The 22982-nt window shown below is 35.6% G+C and overlaps 1 protein-coding gene across 5 annotated transcripts in view; it reads left to right on the top strand.

Annotated features, from left to right (window-relative positions):
- The window catches only part of LOC118733943, a 331875-nt gene that overhangs the window by 201322 nt on the left and 107571 nt on the right, over positions 1-22982 (top strand). For all 5 annotated transcript variants that reach the window (XM_036463586.1, XM_036463589.1, XM_036463588.1 and 2 more), the window contains exon 3: positions 21971-22017. The gene's annotated coding sequence lies outside the window, so the exon portion shown is untranslated. The remainder of the gene's footprint in view (positions 1-21970; positions 22018-22982) is intronic.

Here is a 22982-nt window from a genome sequence, read left to right as displayed (position 1 = left end):
TATTTCTTTCTTAAAAACATTCTTCCGTCCATTAAAAATGGCCTCCATCCAGCAGTGTGTTAAACAAAAACATAATTGAAATTGTTATTTTTTCGATTTCACTTAGAAAGTCATTATATGTATTTACTAAATTGCTCTGCAGCAGCAATCATTGAAAACTTTGGTTACGTTTTGAAAATCTTTAAAAAGAAATATTTTTATTTGATCAGAAAATACTTGTTTTTAACGATTTTATAGCAATTCTAGGAAAAAGTGTATTTTGCCCATATAAAATATATGGAAAACTTGAAAGCTGCGGCGGCACAGTTGAATACATATTAGCCGATTTCAAAATCAAAAAAAAAAAATTTGGGAATCCTTATTTACAATATTCTCAAATTTTGTGAGTGGCTGGAAAAAAATGTGGGCTACCCTAGTGTACATACAGACATACTTTCATAGAATATATATCCATGCATTTATACAAATGCATTCTTCCGTTTCCCATCCACCTTTTACTCACTCACGTATTCGACCGCTCGTACTCGTATTCTTACATGTCCCAGTTTAAATTCGTAATTTCTGACATTTTTACGTGAATTGCATGCGCTCGTTGCTTTCATGGCATTATAAGCGTCCATTCAATTCACGAAGGAGCACACTTGTGTGTGTTTGTGTGCATGTGTGCCACACATATTCACATTTGATTGCATTATATTTTGTATGCTTTTATTTCACTTATTTTTTTGTTGTTGTACGAGTATTTGTATTTGTATTACTGCTTTATATTGAGTTTGATTGCATTTTATATTATGGCTTGAATTGCAGTCAAGTTTCTGCTTTATTTTTATTTTTTATTTTATTATTTTTTGATTGATTGATTTCTATAGCTGGCTGTTTTTAATCAAAGAATGTCTCTTTTTATACATATGTATATGTATGTACATACATACATGCATATCTCTTTTAAAGTATTCTGCACATTGCCATTGAGCAGAAATAAAGCGGAATGTATGTTTGTATTGAAAATAAATGGACTGAGAACTTAAAGGCCTCTCTAAGACACTGATGGGCACTGTTTGCTGCTTTCACTTACCCAGACCAGTGCTCTATAAGAAACCAGTTGTGTGGATACTACTTACGCTTGTGGTAAATAAAGTACGCCTATCGGCGAAAAAAATAACTTCTTATAAAGTGAATTTTATTAAAAAAGAAACAAGCAGCAATTTGTTCTCATTTGACGAATCCAGTCGCTTCAAAGGGACGACATGTAAGTTGTCTAAGTCCTCAAAGGAATGGCTTTCCAGAAATCTGAATTACATTACAGTGTTTTTTTGTTTAAAAATTAATTGTTCGTTTTTTTATGAAAGAATAGCTCGTTATCTATCATAAACCATGTAAGTCTAAACTTCAATCTTTGTACAAAAGTCCATAACAATTTTGAGCTTTTTAATTCAATTTTTTATTGATATTTCTACATGGATATTGTTTTATAATGCTTACCGCTCCTTTTTTTCTCGTTATACATTTATTTTATCAGCTTAAATGACAGTTTACTTGATAATTTCCATTGTAGTCATTTAAGGTAGAGGGGATACAAAAGACCGTTAGTTCTTTTCCTCCACTCTCTAACTCTTCACTAGAGTATATGTTTTACTGTGCGAGAGAAGATGGTAGATAATATTGTAGGGGATTTCATAATCCATTTTTCTTCTTCCTTCATTTGCTGCTAACAATAATGTAGTAAGGATAATATAAATAACTTAACAATTTTAATTTAAACTTTAAAATTTTGCTTTTTAAAAAATCTTTTTTTTGAAGATTTTTAATAAAAAACAGCCCGAAAAATTTTCATTTTCAAGACAAACCTTGACCTATGGCAACGCTGGCTTTTAAGAGCTAGACGGGGTCTCTCAACCTTCTCTTCGAATTATGCAAAAATTGTATATCAGAACTTCCTCCATTCTTGAAGTAGACATTTATGTCACTTAGATTGACGGAGTGTTGTAATATATTAAGCTCACAATAAAAAGAAAATGTCTTTAAATATAGTTGCTTAACATTATGAGAGTTGATTTCTGCCCTTATATTAAAATTGGAATTTTTTATATTATTTTTTTGGTGTACATATTACTTGTTTAGGTCAAAAATTACCCAATTTATAATTGTAAGTTATTGCTATTGAAAGTTTATTTTTACAAAGTTCGTACGCTCGTTGCTAAGTTTGTTTTTCTCTTTAATGTAATACCGTTACTTAAATGTGAAAAGGTGCCAAGTCAATTTTTGGAAATTGGTCAGGAGACGCAAAAATCGATGTAGTTTCGCGTCATCTGTCATTCTGCATCCAACAACTAAATTTTGAAAAAGGGGACTATTCACATTTTGGCAGAGATAAGTAAAATGTACATACATCGACATAATAATATTAATAAGATATAATGGCCGATATCAGCTGTAATTGATAGTGTTGAACAACTGTCTACCATATACATATACATGTATGTATGACACATGTTTACGGGATGCTCAAAAACTATCATCGACGAGGCCTTGAAATGATATTCAGGTTCATGGTCGCAGCACTCTGCAGGTTTCCAGGTAAGTACATATGTACGATGGGTCGCAGTATGGCCAAGACCACACATTTAGGTAAAGATGCTTCCCTTTTTTCCAATTGTTGGAAGGATAAAGAAATTTCCATGAAAATAAGGAATATGGAAAAACTTTTATTTGATCTTGAAATGACCTTCAAATTCATATGTAGTGAAAATTTGTGAAATTATATAAAAGTATCATTTTTGGCCCTATCAAGGAAATAAGGTCTGTTTTTGAGGTTGGAATTTCGTCGTTACTTAAAACGGTGCCAGACACCATTCCCTTCTCTCGATGAAGGAAATTTCGAAATTTTGGCTTATACCGATTTCCCCCCAATCTGCAAATCACATTCCCTTACTTCAGCATCTGTCCTATTAAAAGTGAGTAGTCCGCAGACCGTAAGACGCACCAAAGCGACGTCTGCGAAATCTACAAAAGATGTGTTGCCCAGGTTGAACAAGAAACGCATTGACACTCTTTTAAAGATAAGTTTGCATTACATGTACGGCCCTTTCCTCCTTGCATTTGTCAGTGGTACTCTTTTTCAAGAGGAGGCATTGAATAATCATTTTCTATGCCGATGACGACAACTCAAGTCAAATACGAGAGACAATAATGATACATGTAAGATCACCTTTACGCCATACTTAGTCATGTTGATAGAACTGGTCTTTTAAATGGTATTTACTATCATGCAAGCCGTCGACCGCTGTGGTGTAGTGGTAAGCAGGGCGCGCTTTCACTCATCAAAGCAACATCGCAAAGCAACATCGCAAAAAAAAATATGGAAAAAGGTTTATTCGTTAGTCGTCCCTCGGCAGGTAATGGCAAACCTCCGAGTGTATTTCTGCCGTGAAAAACAGCTTCTCATAAAAATACAGTCGCCGTTCGGAGTCGGCTTAAAACTGTAGGTCCCTCCGCTTTGAGTGACGACATCAAGGCCCACGCCACAAGTCGGAGGAGAGGCTCGGCCAAACACTAACATATGTGTAAGCGCCAATCTATTATTATTATTATTATTATTATTATTATCATGCAAGCCATTTAACACAGGAAATCCTTTTCGTTGCCATTTTGAGACTCATTTGGAACCCTTTCTCCAGTTCACAAAATTTCATACCCACTACCCCATTTTATAAATATGTTTTATTAGGTACGGTGAAAATCTCATCATCCTCCTAATACATATGTAAGCAGGGCATTCCTTGGGTGTTTCGCAGAATAACTTTGTCCTGTACAGTTCTGTAAGCGTTAAATCGTATTTATTACAATTAAACACTTCGTGATTCAAATAACAGAAGTGGTTTAAAAAATACATGAATGTGTCATGATTTGGCTGTTGTTTGGATTTCTTGGTGGTGCTGGACAACTCGAACCGATACGCAGTTTGTCGAACAAACCGGTTTTTGTACTTCATGTAAATCTTGACCTCTCAATAAAAGTTTAGAGTTTTTCGAAGTTTTTAAGGCTTTTTCGAGTTTTCTCGTGCTATTTGGGGATATATTTGATTCCACTAAATTAATGTTTGGCGCTTAAACATTTCCTAAGTGTTTGGCCGAGCTTGTAGCACAAATGGAGAGATTTACACTTAGACTTCACCTTCGAAGAAGCAGATGTAAATTCGGAGGTTTTCCATTGTCTGCCGAAGTGTGACCGCTTTTTGAAAATAGTTCTATGATGTTTCTGCGACCAAAATTGTACCATGAATCTTCCGAGTGGCAATTGCAGTAGGCACAACTAAGCACCCAGCTACGGCGGCAAAAACAATACTCAAGTCCGAAAAAACTCTGAAAGGATGCAATTAAGTATTTAAAAAAAAAGTTAAAACAAGACTTAACGAAAATTGTTCACTAATTTTTATTTGGTTTACTTTTGATCTAAAAAAGCTTTAAACTTATTTTGATTTGCTATTTCCTAAATAAAAGCTATCTTTACTGTTGATAGTTTTATTGTAATTTTCGAATAACTCGAAAACTGGCTTTGGAAAAAAAGACGAATAATCTATCGTATATATATTTATTAGTTCAAAAGACCAGAAAAAATTTCGCCGTACTCCCCTGCGTCTAATGAATTTTTGCAAGCCAATTTCGGATTTTTTTTTTTGTTTTCTTTTTGCCGAACGTAGGGGTCGGCTCTTTGTATATTTGCGAAACATTTCTTTTCTGTGGCCTATTACGTTCTTTGTATAGAGATCTTGTCTGAGAATACCCTGCTGAAATTTTCCGGCAAATAATTTTCTAAGGCATTTTAACCCTTTATTCACGCTGTCTAAGAACGGGTTAAAATGACCCCTTCGCGAAAGATCTAATGGATTAAAATGTTCTACAAAATTATTCCTCGTAAAATGTTTCTGTTTCGATATGAAATTTAACCCTTTTTTTTCAACTTATTCTTAAAACACTCAGGCAAAAAATTGCAAACTTATTATAACCGTAAAAGAAAAAATTGACCCGATGTTGCAAAAAGATTTGAACCTTTCCAGCAAAACTATTTAAAAAAAAAATTATTTTAAAATTTATTGCCGAATGTAGGTGTCACCAAAAAATGCAAATCTTTACATTAGTGCTAAATATTGCATTTAGTATCGTTGAAACGTAGAAAGAATGTAAGCCTAATTCCAAACTGTCAAAGACCGTTACATATCTCTTTACTAAGAAGACTCAAATCCTTCAGTTTCAGTTTCCAATGCTTAAGATAGCAGCGCTAGTATTCTCAAATGAAGTAAGATGCTTGGGCTGTAAGTTCGACAGGAAGCTGACCTGTCTGCGAAAACTAAAGGCCGGTCTAGGAAGGTTGTCACTGCCAGGTCCCACTCTTTACATTGGTGCACTGGGTGTACTTGTGTACGGCGTATAGCCCCATTTTACGTAGTCAGTCTGGTGAACATCATAATGTAAATCGCTTGCGAAATCTAAACTTTCCGGCACGTCCACGCCAACAAAAGCTGGATCCCTTACCTCTCGCCCTTTTTTTTTGGGAAATTCCGCGCTACCTAAACGACCCTGAGAAACTTTCCTATACGCATGCTATATTTGGCTTAATAGCGTATGAGTTGCCGTTTAAATAGCAGTGACTTTCGACAAAACAACTTATCCGAACCTTATCTTACCGAAGCAAATGTCCAGGAACTCCCAAGATACTTTAAAACTAACCTAAATGGGTTACTTTTAATTGTGGTACTGAGATGGGCTTTTTAAGCTTTTTAAGAAAACAAATCTAACAGGACCTAAGAAAGGCTTAACCTTACACTGCCTCTGCTATAATTCTAGCAGAATATTTAGGCCTTGCAAAGGTGTCAAAAGTAGTCAACCTCCAATGCAACAACCCCACACTCGAATGCCTTGCATTATGTTGCACAAATGACGCTGTACAGGTGCATCTGTCAGTACACGTACATATATTTATATGACTGAGTGTAGGTTCGTGCGCTAATGCAATACCCAGCAGCGCATAGCTGCTGTTGGGCAATTTCATAGCTGACAAGGGCAGAACGACTACATATGTAGAGCGAGGGGGTGGAGCTGCGTACAAGTTCGGAGAAAAGTTGGTCGTTGAGATGCCACAACAGCTGCAACAATTCCGGACGCAAAGAAGCAAAACTTCTTCATGCCAGCGCACTGGCAGACACACAATCACGTGCTGACTCTAAATAGACTCACTATGAATTCCTTCAAGAAATAAAGAAAAAGAATATGGATATTTTTACATTGGCTGTAGGTACATACCAGGGTTGTTGCGAATATTCGCATTCGCTTTCGCAACCGCGGAACTTCCGCATAAATTTTAACAATCGCATTCGCTTTCGCATTCGCAATAATCAATGCGGAGCTTTTGCGAATGCGAATATTGTGCAAGTGCCCCAAAAAATATATCAAAACACATTGAGCGCATGGAATGGAACAACAAAACGGATTTGATGGCTCATGGTACCGACAGTGGTGAGTAATTAATTGTGACTGCCTGAAACTAGGAAAAGCCAAGCTCAGCTAACTAATAAAAAAACTAGTTACAAGCTGTTCATTACAGGTGAACCTTTCCAAGCAAATCTGCGACCTTTATCGTCCGTGATTCCAATAATTGAAATTATTATAAAAAACGGGGTACCTTTTTAACAAAATAACAAGGTTTTAAAAAGAATTCTGCTGGCGCCACGACTTTCAAAACAGAATTTTCTTCGAAATTTTCATTCCTACAAAATAACAATTTATTAGCCATATCCATCTACTCACAACGTCGCGACGCTATAAGCACACATTTTTCAAACCAGTCACAGACGACAGGATTAAAAATGAATTACAAAAACTAAAATCGAAAAACGCTGATGTCGTAACAGGTTCTCCAAATTCTGTAACAACCAAAAGAATTGGTTCTCAAAATTGGAATACAACGGTGTTTAAACAGCGATGTAATTCTCTAATTATTGAACCGCAAAAAAAAAAAACTGAAGTCCTCTCAACTGGTACAGCGTCAATCAAAAATAATTTACAATTTTGTAAAGTTTCAAGTTTTTCAAGTTTGTCGCCTCGAGCGAGTAGTTATTTAATGGCGCAGGTTTGATTTACGACCCGTTAGGAAACAGGCTGTAACCCGAAAAAGCAGCAAAATACAATGTTCCAATTTTTTAATTTAAGTACTAAATAAAAAAATATTAAAAATTACTAAACTTGACTAAATATTTCTTATAAAAGGTCGCATAGACGGACGCTCTGATAAGCGGACACATTCTTGGGAACGAACAATTTTTGGTTTCCATACAAAATGCGCTCCCATACACGGACTTTCCGATAAACGGACGCGGACACTCAAAAATGTCCAGTTATGAAAAAAACTCTCCCATAAGCGGATGCGAAGCTCAAACAAGCGGTCAATTTTGTTTTGTTTTTCAGTCAAATGTTGTCTCTTGCGCTTCTACATATGTATATGTACACAAGAACATAGCCCATATTCAAAAATATCTTCTTTTTTAGAAAAAGTGTTGCCTTTTCGTTGCCAATGGGCAATGAGATTTGTCGGTAGGAAAGAAAACGCAATAAATTTGAATTTATTTTTAATTCAAATATTACTTTAATTTAGAAACCCGCAATTTAATTTTTTTAAGTATGAATTTTTATTTTATTTTTTACGAAATTCCTATAAGCGGACATCTCTCATAGGCGGACAAAAAAGGTGACCATCGGTGTCTGCATATTGGAGCTTTCACTGTATTTGACATCCGAATTCACATTCGCATCCGCGGATGTTAGCTTTTAAACATCCGCATCCGCATTCGCATCCGCGGATGTCTAAAATTCCACATTCGCAACATCCCTGGTACATACTATACATACAATAGTTTGTAGGTATTGTATTTGCGAGAGTGCAGATGTCAGCATTAGCCTGGATGTTGCTGCAGTTCTACTACTTGCCTATTCATACATATGTACATATGCCTAAACTATGTATGTAGGTATGGTTGCTGAAAGGCTCACCAGCTCTGCCACAATTCCCTCGGTGTGCACGCGGCATAAAATGCATAAAAGATGCAGACATTACTGGGGTTTCGCAATAAGCAGGCCAAACTTTCCGCACTCAACATAGCAGCGGCAACTTAAATACAAAAGATAAAGTCACGTTGCCGTAATTTAATTGAAGTGCAGCTGTAAACTCTAATGTTGCACGCTAGCATGTTTTTCGAATTTAAAAATTTTTGAATTTAATATGCTCATAAATAAGTAACTTGCAGATGAAAGCATCAAAATAAATATTTACTAGTTTAGTTTCATATTTCTGTTTTCATCTTTCTGTCCCCAAGCAAATGGCCAACGGAAGCCATTAGGTAAACAGCGGATTTCCTCTAAGAAGATACCTTAAAATTTCCGATTTTATAGATACAAAATGTTGCTAAAAATGTCAAGCAACAATATTGTTGGAATGATTACATTTCCTCCCTCCTACATAGTATATACTAAGTTTGATTCCAGCCAGTGTTTATTTCTTCTTCTTGTCCACTTTCGCCTCACATTTTTTTATAACTTCCTTAATGTCGGTGCTTTTCCGCTTCATTTCACTAGTGCCTTCGGTAATTTGTGGCAAATGGTGTAGGTTGCACTATTTTTATTTTATTTTTTATTGTTTTGTAATTTAATATCGCTTGACTAACTTCGTCTCTACGCTGTCATTAGTACACTTATCGAGTCTGCTGTTAGCTGTGAAGGTGTGGCTGTAATATTTTCTTAGCTGGCGGCAGCAGTATTCGTTTAATATCAATACGCTTTGATTACAAGTATGTATCACACTTAGGGCAGATTTTTAATGTCTTAATAAACGCTACTACATAACTATATTTGGTGTGCTGAAGGCATTGGCCTATAATATAGAACGCAGAAGGCTTCTTTTTACTAGCGTTTGGGTCCATGGAAGTATAGCTATTCTTACCAGGAAAGGGCCAGTACAGAGATTCATAAGCTCGCAGCTTTCATTGGTTTGCTACGGAACTACATGTCGGGCCCTAACCGCCAAAAAGACGAAAGCAATTTTTGTTTTAATTTTATTTTTGATGCAGAAATGTTCCTACAGCATTTAGATACACTAGTAATAATCCCCGAAAATCGGGGTGCTCGTGGTCTAAAAAATTTGGATATCTCTTTATTCTAAACACCACATGCATTTCTTTTGGTAGTTAACTTAAGCTTTGGTGTTTTGGCATGATCATACTTTACTCAATACGTATTCAAAGCTGGCATTGTGTGAAGTAATCCAAGAGGACTTTGAGACCTATTTATTTTTATTTCGGACGCTGCAATAATTTTGAATTGACGACGTTTAAATACAAACGGAAGTGTTGATTCGCTGGACTGTTAACTGGGGAGAGTTCTCGCCCTTCTGTAACCCGCAAGAGAAAACTGAAATAACCACATTCTCTGAAACGCACATTTATCGATAGTTTAAAATACTTTACCGTTCGCTCAGTTCGCCCGCCAGGATTTTTTTTTAGTTTTGCAGCATTTTAAAACCTTTGAACGATATGAAAGAAAAACAGAAGCAAAAGCGAATAACTGGAACAATTTTTCATTCTCCTATGTCCCGCTGAGACGCTGCTTATCGAAATGAACGTAGCAATGCTTTGCTCAATGTAAAAATTTTAAAATATTTCGACGCAAATATTTTGAAAATGGTTCAATGAATCTTGAATCTGAAAAGTTTGTGCAAAGTTTCAGATTTTCGGTAATTAAAAGATCGTTACGCTACAAACCGCATCAATGAGAGACTCTTCAACATCTCGCGGCTTATTTCACCTGTAAAAACCAATGCGGACTGTGCTATATAAACCCAAGACATCATAAGTCTGGTCACAACAAGTTAATTATCATGTCACGATAACGTCCGTTCACCGTAACAGCGTAACCGATATCATTTTTGTGGAAGTACGGTCCGAAATATCGAAGAGAGAGTAAAGAAACCGAGCATTGCCTATTACTCCTGTAAGCGGTTTTTTGGAAAGACATGGGGTATCAATCCAAATTGGGACCACAGGGGCAATGAGAACTTGCCCTTCAGATGCCCTCAATGTTATTACAAACTTTAATATTTCTTATAGACCTTCACATAATGCACACCCCATCACTATGGGCTATAAGACTCAGAGAACTGGGTATATGGAAAGAAAGAACGATCGATAATTGCATTATAATTTCTTGACTGCCGCCTATGATGGATTGGCTACCGATTACATACGATCTGAAGTAGAGTTTTACAGGCCTTTTGGAGTCATTATTCCATCGAGAGCCGACTGTGACGGGAAACTTGATATCTCTTCCTGGATACTTCATCCGTAGATCGATGGCTCCAAAATGGAACGCGGAGTTGCAGCAGGTATTTACTCTGAATACCTGCGAATAAAAAGATAAATTCATCTGCCCTATTTGTAAGTGTTTTCCAGGCAGAAGTACTCGTCATAGCTGAAGGTTGCCGTCTCTTAGAACGTAGTGGTTTAGTCAGTCGGCCACTAACGTCCTGGTGTCTTTTAAAATAAGTTCAACAAGTAAGAAAGTCTAAGTTCGGGCGGAGCCGAACCTTAAATACCCGGCGCAAGTATTAAATATATGTCTTTTCACCTTTCCGAAACCTCATCAATTTTGAGTAAATTAGCGTCCTTAAATTTCGAAAAATTGAAGTTTCAAGCATTTCTGAAATTAACCGTTATATGAAAAGCGGCCGTAATTTTAGTCCGATTTCAATAATTTTCAACGTTATGCTTTTATGTGGCAAGCACAATAACCATACCGAGTTTGGTACAAATTGGTAGAACGGTTACCGATATACATATATGTGATCATAAGTGGGCGGTGCCACGCCCATTTTCTAAAATTTTACCATAAACGTATTTCTTGGTAAAGAATTGTTGCAAGCATCAATTTTTAATAAATTAGCTTTAATATTTACTGATTTATCGAGTATTTCGTATTTCTCTAAATTACCGTTATATGGGATGTGGGCGTGGTTATTGTCCGATTTTTAAAATTCTCGGCCATTTTGTATCTTATATCAAGGCCAACAACTGTGCCAAGTTTGGAAAAAATTGGTGTTGCGGTTACCAAGATATACACATGTAACCATAAGTGGGCGTGGCTACGCCCATTTTCCAAAAATTTTTAATATTCTTATTTTTCGTCTGAAAATTATTGTAAATATCTATATATATTTTGAGTTAAATATCTTCAGTAGTTACTAAAATATCGCAGTTTTCGTATTTCTGGAAATTACCGTTATATGGGAAGTGGGCGTGGTTACAGTCCGATTTCGCCCATTTCCAATACCAACCTACCTTGGATTAAGGGAAACCTACATACCAAGTTTCGTTGAGATATCTCAATTTTTGCTCGAGTTATCGTGTACACGGACGGACGGACAGACGGACAGACGGACGGACAGACAGACATGGCTTAATCGAATTCTTTTTTCATTCTGATCATTTATGTATACATTTGTCTATATCTATCTCGAATCGTTTTGGCTGTTACAAACAACCGTTATGTGAACAAAATTAATATACCCTTGTGCACAAGTGCGCTCGGGTATAAAAATAATCAAGGAGTGTGGGATGCTTTTAAGTTCAATAAGTAGTCAGCTCGATTTAAATTTAGTTTGGATCCCTGGTCATCGCAACATTCCCGGAACAGAGACGGTTCCACATTGGTGTCGATCGAGTACCGGATCTCAAACTCAAGTGGCCCGTGCACAGCCCTAAGAGAATACACAACATACTAAGGAAACCAAGATTTGACGTTGCAAGGCTTGTAGCGACTCTTACTGGGCATTGGCCGGTTGATACCCACGCGGAAAGGCTGGGAATTGCCTTCAACGTTGTGGTGTAATGGTAAGTTCTGCGTGCTACCATTCCACAGAGCTTGGGTTCAAGCCCAGTTTCCGACCAGCATCAAAAAATAAAAAACCAAAAAGTTGTTTTCTTACAGGGGTCGCCCCTCGGCAGGCAATGGCTAAAATCCGAATGTATGTTGGTATGAAAAACAACTTCTCATAAAAATATAATCGCCGAGTCGGCGTAAAACTGCGGAATAGTTGCGCCCACTGTTAACCCTCCCAGCGGACGCCTACTTAGATGCAATGCTATTTTTATTGAGTTTTTATTTGAAAAAAGCGATGCTCCGTGTGTGTGCGCAAACTTGAGCTAAAAAAGAAAAACGAAACGTGATTGTGCGTGATTTTTTAAATCATCTTCAAGAGCATACGTGAACTCTTTATTTTGATCCACAAGTCTAACGTTACCTGGATAGGACTTGCTCAACTGCCTGGTGATTATCTTCCATCCCACTGTAGCTTCTTTAGAAACAGAATTATTTGTCTTACTGGTCTGAGCAGGAATATGTAATTATGTCGTACGACTATTTATTGCCTTTGAGATTCATTTACAGATTTTTATTTTCTATTGCAGCCTCGCTACTACACTGGTGAGACTCTGGTTCGTCTCGTATGCCTTCTTTGTTGCTCTGATTCTCTCTTCTTTTTCACACTTTTCCATGTCTGCTCTGTTACTCGATTTTTTGCTTTGCTTTTCAATTCTAGATTCACTGCGATTAACTTTTTTTTCTACATTCAATTAAATTAGAAATCACCGGCTGGGAGTCTTATCTTAGGTTGAGGGCATGCCACGGTATTGACACTCGATACCAGTCCTTCACTTTTCTTAGAAAATAAGTGAATTCATCCATAAAAATTATCGAAGAGCTTTGGAAGACTACTTCAAAATTTGTAAACTATTTATATAGTTTTCAGGCAATTTGGAACCACAAAATCACAATTTCCCAAGAAGCACCCATTTACTTACATATATAATATGTACAAAATATGGAGTTTAATTTAACAAATTTCTTGCTTTTAATAATTTTATTAAATTGTATACTCCAATTTAAGTTGCTTCGAGGTTCGCTTGTATTTGGGTCCATGACGAATGGAGCTAAGGCATTTTCACTCTTTCGCACATCTGCTATTTTAAAGAGAATCTATAATGAAATTTCACAACAAAATATCTCTTCTCCTCATATAGTAATTAAACAAGTAATTAAATACCAAATCATGTATCAGGCAGTTAAAGTATATGTATAGCTTAAGCAAGAATTCTGTTTGCAACGCATTCCAAACTATTATTTCTGTGAGATTTTGCTCAAAAGTTCAAACGAATGCCGTTCCGTAATTTACACATAAAATCTTTGTATTAAAGTGTATGGAAACTGTAACAATTTCCAACAGTTGACAACACCGACACCACAACAAATGTGTTGTCAAACTTTAAAATGCTTTGAAATTTATTTCCCAGCAAAATGCAAACTTGTGGATGCGTATATGTACATTGTACATAAGTGTATGTGGGCGAATGTCTATAAAAGAAAAAGTTGACAAGTGTAGTGTGTAGATATGTATGCATAAATGCGTGTTTGTTGCTATTGTAAATGACAAAAGTGGAAGACTAAAAACAGAACAGCACGCAGAAAATGTTCTGAATTTACAAGCAACTGACGCTTGAACGTGATTGTGTACTAGGGTGGTCCAAAAATGCATGTGGGGAAAAGGTAAGTCCGAATTTTAATGCTCTCACTACCTAGGATTGTTCTACACCCCTGTTTTTTTTTATTTCGAAACCATACAAAATATTTTGAGAGTGGAAAAAATTTCGTATAAATTGTTTAGAATTCTTGAAAATCAATATCTTGCTACTGAAAGATGTTTGTACATTATAGATATTAAAGAAAAATGTATATGGGGTAGTGTGTCTTTATTAGACCAACAGAAGCAAAATCAACAATTTTAAAAATTTGTGTCTGTCTGTATGTATGTGTGTTTGTATGCGCATCACTCGAAAATGAATGCATGGAGTAGAATGAAGTTTTGTCCGATGTACTGATAGAGGTCTAGAAAGAAAGAAAATTAGATAGTTGCCACCTGTAGGAAAATTACAGTTTAAGTAAAGTGATAGTATAAAGTAAATATTGAAATAAGGCTGCCAAAAGAAAGAAGTTTAAGAAGACTTACAGCCAAAAATATTTTTGTGGAAGGTTGCCACCTGTTTGAAATTTTTTAGTTTAATTTAATTCACAAGATAAATTAAAAATTGTATCAAGCTGAAAAGGTTTATTAAAGTTTACTGCCGAAATTATTTTTGAGGAGAGTTGCCATATGCTAGAAACATTTTATGCAACTAAATTGGCAAAATAAATGAAATATTACAATACGGGTATTAAACTAAAGAGGTTTAAAAAAGTTTACTTATGGAAATATGTTTAAACCGGATTGCCACCTATTTAAAAAATTGTATGCAGTTAAAATTATAACAAAAGGCAGATATTGAATTAGTTCTCCTTTGAAGAAAGTGCGCGATATGTAGACTCGAGTTATAAGACTATAAATTAAATTCCTATCAGAAAGTCGATACTTGCCAACTTTCTAAGTACCTTCGAAAGTATATTAATTAACACCCATATTTGTTTGAAAATCTTACTTCATAAAGCTCTTTGAATCTACTTTATTTTTTATGAATGAGGCCATAAGAGTTTTGGGTGGGAGTAATAACACAAATATACTTTTAAGGCGCAGTGAAGCAAGCCGAGTATTTGCTGGTTTAATAATAAAAAATTATTAAATAAGAAATTGGGTAGTATTATTGGAAGTATCTTCGAGAGAAACTCCACCCTAATATGTAGATACACATTTTTACACACACCCATACACACAACGCAGAGGCAAACGCAAGTTAACGACACACAGAACCACTGAACAATATTTGAAATCCTTGTCGCAACATGGATTTTAACCAGTTAACTAGAATATCCCTTCGTTAGCTTGAGACAAATTTACCAAAAGCAACAATGGTACCCAAGAAGTATTACAAGTACATATACTCGTATGTATGTATGTAGTAGGTTGTCAATGCATAACGGTAACAATAACTAGACAAATTATGCATAGCTGCAAAAGTTCATGATATGGCAATAAAATAACCAAAAGTCAATGGGTTTGCCTTGTCGAGCCGAAAACTTTTTGGCATTAAAGCGAAGAATGTAGCGGTAAGATAGCAATAAATTTCATGGTACTCGTACTTGCTGCACTCGAACGGGTTTAATTAAATTTTCACTTTTGTAGTTGGCAATTGTGTGCGTGTGGGAAGTTATTTATGAAGGCAAATATATTTGCACGTATTGTAGTTATTTAGTTGGTTAAAAATCGGGTGTAGCAGAGCAAGATATGCTGTGGCCTAATCCTAAATAAGCAAGATACCGTAAGTTTCCCTGATTATCCTGAGAGACCTTATTTCAAATAAATGGAGACTCGACTTTCGATAAATTGAAAAATACAAATTTTTATCTCCTTTTGCCGTAAATAACAAAAAAAAAAACAAATAACTTAAAGACGAGCACACCTAAGAGTTAAACATTCTAAAACAAGAATTATTAACAAAAACAAAAAAAACAACAACTACAAAATAGCACTAGCGCTTGATTGTAGCAACAGTTAACGTGGCGAACTTAGCTCAGTGGGTAGGCTGCTGGCTTTGGACGTTGGAGTCGTTGGACCGAGTCCCAGCTATAAATTTATCAAAATTTAAATTGTTGTTTCTTCTTCGCCAAAAGTTTTCACTAAAAGCGCCCTCTAGCTCAATTGTTTTCATGTTTGTATTAAAGCTGGTTACTTTAAAAAAAAAAAAAACTAATTACAAAAAAAAATCCAGGCACAAAAAAAAAGTTTTGAATGGTCAAATTGCGTTATAATATGAAATATGTTCAGGAAAGAATGTTACTCATACGCCAAGTATGTTATTTCAACATTTTTCCTTGCTAATGGGCATGCTAGAGTTCTCTAGAAAAATCAAATATTTTTGCAGTAAATTTTTTTTGTGAAAATAAATATGCGAGAGTTTTTTTCTTGAGAGCAACATACTTACACATGTAAAAAGTTTCGATAGAAGATAATTTCATTTCCATTTCTTGTGCGGCATTTCTTACGAATTTTTTGCCTTTCTTGAGAGCTGCAGACAGTTTTTTCATTAACAATGCAAATTCAAAATGAAAATATTTTGGGAAAATCACCTGATCTAGAAAAACGTAATCTACGAACCAAAATTAAGTATACATGTCTCGGGTTTTTTTGTGTGTGTCTTTTTACCGTTTCCACAGTGATATACAATTAAAAAGGGTTCCAAGTGTAGTAATCGCCAAGCACTTGGATGCTTAACGCCTGAATGCTGCTTGTACTGCTAATGTTTCCTTTGAACCTTAACCCTTTCCGAAGCTGTGGATGCAATATCGTCTGACTCTACAACGGTTAACAGTCTGAAGTCATCGTCTCTTCTAGTAGTTTTTAGTTTTGGGAATTTATCTAATCCCAAAAAGTTGATTCTTATTTAAAAAGACATCTCACGATATCCAGCAGAGTTCGTTGCAATCGTAACTCAACTGTGTTCCTATTTAAAACGCGCAGCGGGACAGTTTTGTTTCTTTTACAAATTAACTGCATATTTGAAATATAAAAGCCAACAAATCTAAGTAAAAGAAAAGTGCAATAGCCAGATCTTTGTGGCGTGGTGTGCAGCTGGGACAGTGAAAGGAGCTCCTTATGCCTTAAAAGTCTCAGCTCTCGCTATTGATGGGGCTTTTGGCACGCCATTGTGCGATTAGTATTCACGCGATAAGGCTAGGAATCTCAAATGATCCCTCTGGTGTCAGCTGTAAAAAGGATGATGAGTTGGAATCATCTTAGCACTTCCTATTCGACTGCGCAGCTTTCATCAGCTTATCTGTCGTTGTATCACAAAGGACAATATCTTAACTGTCCAAGTGCGTCCTTTTTCTGGGGCAACCACTATAAACTAACCCCATTCAAAGTACAGCTTTATGTTTCGCAATTATGTGCAGAAAGTCGTAAACATAGTTTATTGTCGGTGCCTGTGATGTGCGCGTGTATCTTCAGCGAAATATTCCTCTAATTTCACTCAATAAATAGTTACGTATACGCCATGTAGATACTGCGGTTCTTTAACGAACTGCCATTTATTCCATATTTCTTTTTTAATTGTTTTTCTTCATTTCATCAGCACCAACCTATGCACTATATGTATGTATGTATTAATTTTCATGACTCCGTTATAGTATGTATGTACGTGCACGCAGTTATGCCGTTGAAAATTCATTGCATACAACATCATAAATTCCCACATCCTTTTACCAATCATCCCGCTGCGCTCTCACTTCACAGTTCAATAATAACGAATTTGGCGTACGACTGAAGTGGGTACACTGCACTTTCGGTCGCGCTTTAAATGGCGCAAGTATTGCACTCAATAATTTCATGCTTGAGGTAGAGCGCTCGCATATTTTTGGGTTTTTCCCTCTTTCCGCTGCTGATCTTCGTTGTTTGTTGCAATATTTTGTGTGTACATAAATATCGATTTCCGAGAGAACTGAATTTTTATAAATTTTTGTTGCTGTTGCCACTGCTATTACAGCAGTATTTTTACATTCAGATACATACATCGATAGCAAATGGCAGTGAATTTAATTCCATTGGTTTTAGTAGTACAAGTGCTTTTTGAGTTGAAAATAAAAAAAAAGATAAAAGGCAGCAGAGAGAAAGTGTGTTTTCATGTTTCTGCTTAACACACTTTACACTTGCAATGTGTATATGCACTTTTATTTTCTTGTTGTTTGCAGGCTTCACCGCGTGTTTGCAACAATTGCAGCACTGCAGTCAGTCTTGCGCGTGAGTGCGGTGTAGTGAGTTATTGAAAGGTTTGGTTATTGATGAATTGGCGCTTGAAATTTATAGCTCTTACTTATTTCAAGCAAAAATGTAGCACCTGAAGTGGCAGTAAATATTGCAAAAATTTATGTAGAATAAGACTCAACCATACATATGAACATGAACTTATGTATGTCTTCCCTAATGATTTTGAATTTTTTTCTTCGAAATAAGTTCCTTCAATAGGCAGACATACATATGAAAGTAACATGCTTCTGCAGTAATACTAGTTACGATGAATTAATGAATGTTTTCAAACCAGTGAGGCTTTTAAATAAATTGAGTACTCTCACCAAGTGAGTGCTAAATGTTGTACCAGTAAATTTGTGAAGAATTCCAGTTTCTAAAATGCAAATATTTTTTAATATTCTACATAAATAGAAATTGACGTTTATGCTAAGTTTAGAGCCGTTGTACTTTCTCCGAGTAAATAATATTTTTGAAGCTAATTTAACCATATCCTTGACCATATCAATAGAAACTCTCCACATACCCTACCATCATAAGTCCAATTCTTTCCCTCGGTCCATTGATCTATGCAAAAAATAAATCACGATGCAGTCAGTAGTAAGACTCAGAGAGTCGGTACTACGGATATTTGGCCAAAGCTCAACCCTAAGCTGTAGTCCAATATCAAAGAAAATCACGCACTATATAGCATAAGACTTGGATTTTGGCCAGAGTGTACTTTTGCAGTTTCCATCATGGATAAACATATAGCCATCTGTGCCTACACTTACGGGTCCAAAATAAACTTGGTGTTTATAGGCACCTGTCTATAAGATACTAGCCGTCATCGATTCGCTACTTCGCTGCTTACTATGTTTGAGTTCGAATCGCTTAACGAGCATGTGAAAGCAACAACAAAGGTAGCTAGCACGGATAGACGATAGCGAGTTTGGTTGTACCTCATTGTGTTCGTTCGTTTCGCCACTCGCTAACTGTTGGCAAATCGATGACGGTTACTAAATAATAGTAGTTCAAGGTAAGGGCGAGCAGCGATTTACTTAGACAACAATGCAGTACTTCTGGCTATATCATCTACTGAAAACAAGTTTAAGCTAATCAAGAATTTCGAAGCTGCTAAGTAGGTAGAGGGTGAAATACTTATGATTTTACCGGACTAATAGCTACTATTTGCTGACCAAAAGTCCCGATTTTTTTAATTCAAAATAGAGAATCCAATATGGCGTCCAACTTTAAAATTTTCTTCCTTTTCACTAAAAACTCGTAAAAATGCAAGGTTTTCGAGGTCGCTGATTTCGACTCTGATGTCAGATATTTTAAATTCAAAATGGCCGATCCAATATGGCGACCGAATTTTATAATTTCCTTTTTTTCACCAAAAACTTTTATATAAGGAGGTTTTCGAGGTGGAGATGTTAGAGTTTTTAAATTCAAAATGCGGGTCCAGTGAGGGATTATCGGATTCGGGGCAAAAAAAATTTAGTTCGAAATAGTAGACCACATGGTTGCTATATATCTGTGGTCATAAGTAATAACCACCTAACTCGACTTAAGAAAAAATTTAGTTATGTATGCTATCGTTTTCTGCAACTACTATTCCATGTGTATGTGAGACCCGTTAACTAGGCTAATTAAAAAGTTATAGATGAAAATATTTTGGTTTTCCCATAAGCTCGCAAGAAAGGGAGCTGACCTACTCTCAGTTAACTTTTTGATCGCCCCATTATCATCGCTTGTAGTACCACCACGGCAACTGCCTCGCTCTAGCAAGAACTCGATGTACTACTTTTAGTCAGCGTTTGGCTGATCTCGACTCTGCGGGCATCCGTGACCTTCAACGCTTCGTTAACACGGTGGTTACACGTTAAATTGAGAAAATGGATTAAAAAAAATTCCGCTAAAGTGTCACTGTAATGCACCTAATTGGCTTAAGTGTGTCTCTTTGCCGCACTCTACGGAAGGGCAACCACCGTAGCCCAACCTAACCTAGGTTGAAAACTTTATTGATAGCGTGCGTTTTGCTTGTAAATGTAAGGTGTAGTAATCGAAAAAATAATCAGTAAAACAACCCTTTTCACATTCGAAAATGCATTTTTTCCCCAGGGCGATGTCATAAGAAAAGTAGGGCATTCAATTTTGCATTACAGAGTATCGAGAAATGAATATGTTTTAATATGAAATTTTTGGAACTTTTTGAATACATTAGAATGCTGATTACATAGTTGGCAGTAATAAATATAAAAATATGCATCACGCATGTAATGCATTACTACTTTACCGACTGGGATGAAATTACAAAGAAAGCAGGTGACTGGATCACGCTTTAATAAAATTGCGCAATAAATGTTTTATTCTTTTAAAACTTTGTGGACAAATTTTTTTAAATGGATATATATTTTCAATTACACAATCCGACTCACGGTATGTATACCCCACATATGTCTCATCTAGCCGGTAAAATTTTGTTTACATTTTAATTGGTTGTAAATGTTTTATTCAACTAGTTAAGAGAAATTTTTTATAATAAGTACTGCTTTCTTATTAAATAAAGTGGTATTGTATTTGCATGACATAAGGCCGCAAATGAATCTCCAATTATATCAGTGAGAAGCAGACATTACTACATCTGAGCACAATTCAGATTCAAACGCATTGGCTTTATCATCAGACTCTTCGGTAACTTGCAATCCATGGAGTTCCGGAGGAAGTTGTACATCTTTTGTTTCTTTTAAAAATGTGCGATCGCTTTCTTTCCGAAAGTACTGTATGTATTTGGAACAGACAGCGTTTCTCTTCTTAACTTAGACCTTACATGTATCAAGAACTTGCTTTCAAGTTCCAACCCTGCAGTAAATCGTGCTAGTTCAGAAATAGCGCAGAACTAGCTCCTTAAGAGGCGGTACTGGTTCTAAATCTATCCCAACGCAATGCTTTCAACTGTCTCTTTTTACATGGCGATGTCCTACGAAGTGGAAATTGCCACCTCTGCAGAACTTTCGAACTAGTTCTGAACTGGTTCCATTTTCGACAGTTCTGGGACAATAAGTTGTTTATGAAAAAAAATTTAAAACTAGATTTTTGGATATTCTTCCTTTTCTAAACTGTTTCCATTTTGGACAGATAACTTTTTTATGAAAAAAATTTTGATTATTCGATTTTTTTTTATTTTTTGAATGAACTGATCGCTTTTGTTCGAGCATGTCCTATGAAGAGACTAATTGTTCCCCTTTACACCCGAACGGGTATAAAAAGCGACTAGTCACTTTTAAAAAATAAAAATAAAAATTTGCGCCAGCTGAGATTCGAACCGAGGTGCTCAGTTTTTTTAGGCGAATACTCTCTCTGCGTGCCAACGCCGCACATGAAATTTCATTGACTAAGTGCGTACATATCATTAAATCGTTAATAGTACCCGTTAGAGATGAGTTGGGGACCAATTGATCTCCAATTATACCCATAAGGGATGAGTCGAGACAAATTGACCTCCACTATTACCCTTATGAGACTAGTTGGGACTAATTAATGCCCAATTGTACCCGATTGAGAGTAGTCTCGGAATACTCTCTTTAGAGATTAGTCGCACAATTTCTTGCAGGGTTAGTAAGAAAGTGTGGGTGTATTGGAACTTGCTCTTAACCCAGCAGGCCGCCAAGTAGTGCAAATTATTAATACTTCCTACTTCACTTTTCATGAATGACTTTGGTTAGCGCAAAAAGCAGTTGAGTGAGATCGTTCGTATACGATCATGAGTCCATGCTAATACAGATAATTTTTTCATGTGATCGTTTATCTGATCTGATACACAGCAGCTACAACTTACGATACTGAGTACGTAGCTACTCACTACCTAACCTTGTAGCCGTATTATTTCGGCTTCTCTTCTACCTATATTAGTCAGTTGGAAATTCACTGCTACTCAAAATGCACGTAACTAGGCAATACATTTTTGTAGTACCTGGGGTCAAACTAACAAAAGAATACATACATATATGCTGCAGCGTGGCCTTCAAGGGTTATGTCAATGTAGAGGTTATTATCTAAGAATATGGATTATCACTATTACATTGTTTTTACTTTTCTTCTTAAAATTATTCAAAAAAAGGCAGTCTGAAATCATTAAATTTTTTTCATTCTCTATTTTCAGGTCTCAACCCATCCTATATTATTTATGTGAAACCATTAATTTTTATGGTAAGTTTTTTTAGTGTAAGTATAAATGACACAATTTATATATAAGTATATAGACACATTTTTAAACCCTAATGATACACGTGGATTTGATGAAGATGATAAAAATTATTGACATTAAAAGTGCTGTTTGGGGCAAATTTCTTAACTAATTAATGATACTAGTGAACCCGCAAGGCGTTAAAACGCCAAAATTGAATGTAACTTTTTAAACAGATGTAACCCTATTCAAAAACCTCAAAAAATATTCTTAATGATTCAACTAAACCATTTCTGAGTGATGAGATGTCTCGCATGGTGTCGGTTTTAATTTCATCAAATTTAAAATCTCCCTGTACCGCTAAAAAGTTCTAACTTCAAAAAATAAAACGTTTTCGCTCGGATTCTACGAGTTCTTTAATTTGACTTCTAATTTTGACCTTCAAAAAATAGATGGCAACCCCTATAAAAAAATATTATCAGCTTAAATTTTCTTAAAACTTTCGTTTGATACTAATATTTCAATATTTTATTTATGTAGCTTGTGTATAAGTAAAATAAATTCGACTTTTCAAATAGGTGGCAACCCCTTTAAAAATATTTTCAAACTAAAATCTTTTTATCGTCTGGCATTGTTATACATATTTCATTTAACTAATGAAGTAAGTTAAATTGGATTTTTAAGCGGCAACCCTATTAAAACTTGTTTTCGAACCAAAATTTCCTTAAATATTTTTCGTATGACATTGTCATAAATATTTCAAGTAACTGATGAATTAAGTTGAAATTTATTTTTTTCGAACACGTGGCAACCCTCCTACATATAGTTCTGAAATAAAGGGTTTAAACCCCTTCTATTGGTAACCATCGTTTAGTAATTCATTTAATTTATTAAATAATTTTAATTTAACCTTTTGAACTGGGGCAACCCTCAAACATATCAAAAAATATTCTAAATTATCAAACTAAATATTTCTTAAACTCTTTCA

Source organism: Rhagoletis pomonella, unplaced genomic scaffold (genome assembly GCF_013731165.1).
Source record: "Rhagoletis pomonella isolate Grant_MI unplaced genomic scaffold, Rhpom_1.0 Rhpom_scaffold_00002, whole genome shotgun sequence".
In the NCBI taxonomy this organism is placed as follows: domain Eukaryota; kingdom Metazoa; phylum Arthropoda; class Insecta; order Diptera; family Tephritidae; genus Rhagoletis; species Rhagoletis pomonella.
The sequence above is the reverse complement of the archived record's forward strand: the minus strand, read 5'-3'. Positions and strand labels throughout refer to the sequence as shown.